The sequence below is a fragment of the Amblyraja radiata genome, chromosome 3 (genome assembly GCF_010909765.2).
Source record: "Amblyraja radiata isolate CabotCenter1 chromosome 3, sAmbRad1.1.pri, whole genome shotgun sequence".
NCBI classification, from domain to species: domain Eukaryota; kingdom Metazoa; phylum Chordata; class Chondrichthyes; order Rajiformes; family Rajidae; genus Amblyraja; species Amblyraja radiata.
The window spans coordinates 51,478,173-51,481,231 of NC_045958.1; the positions used below are offsets into that span (position 1 = coordinate 51,478,173).

A 3,059-nucleotide genomic window follows, 5' to 3' on the forward strand; every position below is an offset into this window, starting at 1 on the left:
TGGGGTGACCAGTGGCTGGGCTGGTCATGAAGAGGGGTCACTGGCTGAACAATATCGGGAGTATGCTTGAGGTACAGGATCAGGAAGAGCTGCTGGGTGTGGCCGCTATGTGGCTCCACCACTAGCGAGATGGCTTTTCAGTCTCAACTGATGGCCAGCTTACTACCTGTCTTTTCCAAAAAACCTCTCCAAGACAGGTAGCCATGAGGCGTTGGTTTTATCACGCCTCCCCTAAATTGCATTTACTCAAAGTGCCCGCCATTATTGGGGGATACATTGAGCAGCGCATTTAACCTAAATATTTAAAAAATGCATTTGGTACCCTGACGTCGGCTATCATGTCCACCTGCTCATTCCAGAAGGGCAGGGTAGTATGGCAAAACACCTGACCCTACTGTTCAACGGCATACCTCATAACTTCTGAAATGAACTCACAAACCTGCCCTCAATCTATGAAATTAACAGGACTATGAGAACGCCGACCTCACAAGCACAGATCCTGCTACCTGGCACTTACCAAACCAGTCCTAAAAAACTGGACGAAGTGTTCAAACTATTCGGCACAAGAGGGCAGAGTCTGGAATGAGCACCACACTAAACCAGACAGCAGTACCTCTACGTGTCCACCAGGGGCGTCTACCTCATGGTACTGGTGAAAGCTCGGGGCCTGCATGCCAAACCCGTAGCATTTTAGGCCACGGCCCAGAGCAGGCCCCAGGGGAAAATGCGCCACCCCCCAACAAACATCGTCCCTACAAGAACAAGGAACCAGAAACCAAAGAAAACAACAATGAAGACAGATAAGTATGGTTCCTACCATCACATAAAGGTTAAGGGTTGTACTAACAAGGGGTGGATGAATCACGCCTGGTTAGGAAGCTATCACTCTTGGTAGTTATATACCAAAAAATAAATACAAGGGGAATAGAATTAATATCTTGCCACCAATTCAGCAAGCACCCTAAGTGGTCTACCCTCCCACGATGGTGAATGTCGCACCATCGTTGATAAACCACTTGAGTATTTCACCAGGTATACCCATTCATGGGATTTGTAACTACTACCATGGATCCAAGGATACTTTATGGTAGACATCGACCTTGAAGATGCACACTATTCAGTACCTTCTCATATAAGTTTCGGATATACCACAATTACCTGGATGGAGTAACCATGATGAGCGTTGCGGCATTTAAGTCAAAGTTATCCAGAATCAACTAGCCCTGACACTTAGAAACATTCCATCATGGCATGTCTATATATTAACGACAAACTATCCTTGGATACAGCTTTAGCTGCATCGCTTCTCGGCCTTTTGGCTAAGATCAAGTGTAGTATCTGTTCTTATCAGTTTAATAATCTGATACGTCCCTTATCTAGGGACCATATATTAAATTGAATTTTGGAACAGGGAGATGGAATAGGGGCTTGCTCCGTCCACTCCACGCATCGACCCAGTATTGCAGTGCCTCTGGGAACGGTGCACAAAATATATATCCAGATATTTAAGTTGACCATCCACAACGTTGTTATCTGGTATTCATTAAGACTATCAGTCATGGTGCATTAACCACCAATCAACTACGTGCCAAAGTAATTGGGATATAGCAGCATTACCAGCTACTGAACTTTGTACCTTTCCTATGAGCTGAGATACTAGTTCAAAACTATCTCCATACCTGTAATATGGGGGCAAATGGATGAATCTGTAGTGTTATCATGGAATTTATCGGCAGGAAGGATTATGGTTGTACACTTCCACCTGTTTTGAGTAACATCTTATGTGTCCTGATGTGTTACTGAGCTTGTAATACTTAATGCCAATATGAATTGACTTAAACATGTTATATATTAACTTACTTAATTCTAGTGAAGCATTTGCTCAGTAATCCACCAAATTTGCATGTTCGTTTATAAGATAACAACATCAGTGGTGGCATATACCAAACCACTTGGGCGGAGAACATCGATATTAGGTGACAATTTATTAACAATTGGAAACCGTATGTCGTCAAACATGTTTGACCATCAGTAACTCACCTATCAGGTGAGCTAAATACTGTAAACATACATTTAAACCAAAAATATTTGCTGAAATCACTAAGCAATATGGACACCAGATATCGATTCCTTATATCCAATTAAATCACCACGTACTAACTTACGTCACATGAAACCAATCTCAAGGCAGCGGCAATGGAGACATTCCCGCGTATTGAGGGGTGGGGGGAACCTAATCTCTATGTTTTCCTTTCCTTCTACCTCTTCAATAGGTACTACGGCTTCATCAGTCGGGTACTACGCAAATTACAGTGGACCAAATCCACAAGCATGGTTCCCAGTGATCCTCGACATGGTCATTAAAAGAATTGCAGAATTGGGAAGACCATTGCTGTGCTTGGATCAGCAGCACTATCAACCTCATGACAGTATTCCGTAGCATATCCTAGGGAACATACCTGAGGAGCATCAAGAAATGGTACACTGTTTTCCAAAACAGGAATTACACATTCAACTATAACAAAAAACTGTACTGGAGCTCCTGGCAGGTCTTCACCACAATGAAGGACATGTTCTGTTAGCCTACTCAACTTGGGTACCGCTCACTGGTGATCAGATACAGGAGAGGTATATCAATCCATTCCCCAGAAATAGGTACACCCAAATTGGGATGTCAGTGAAATCCTGACATACCTTAGGGGATGATCACCAGCCAGGTCACTCACCCTGGAACAGCCTACCCTGAAGATGGACATGCTGGTGGCCTTACATCAACACAAAGAGCCAGCTCTCCCATCTACTGCGATGGGACAACATGGTTATAACACCAGATAGTGTCACATGCCCATTCAAGGGTTGGCCAAACAGAACAGACCAGGAACATCAGGTCCAGTCATGAAATTCCGGGCATACCCACCTGAACCACGTTTTATGTGTCATGACCCACTTAGAGATCGACACAATAAGGAATACCGAGGGAGAGGAAAAAGCCTTATGGGTCAGCCACAGGAAACCTCATGGTCGGGTGATGAGCTAAACTATCTCTAGTGGCTCAAGCA

General features: G+C 44.0%; 1 non-coding gene across 1 annotated transcript; it reads left to right on the plus strand.

Annotated features, from left to right (window-relative positions):
• Window positions 1-1,299: 1,299 nt before the first annotated feature.
• LOC116971631 lies at window positions 1,300-1,491 on the plus strand. The gene has a single exon (XR_004411525.1). It is a non-coding gene; the product is annotated as a U2 spliceosomal RNA (small nuclear RNA).
• Window positions 1,492-3,059: the final 1,568 nt, after the last annotated feature.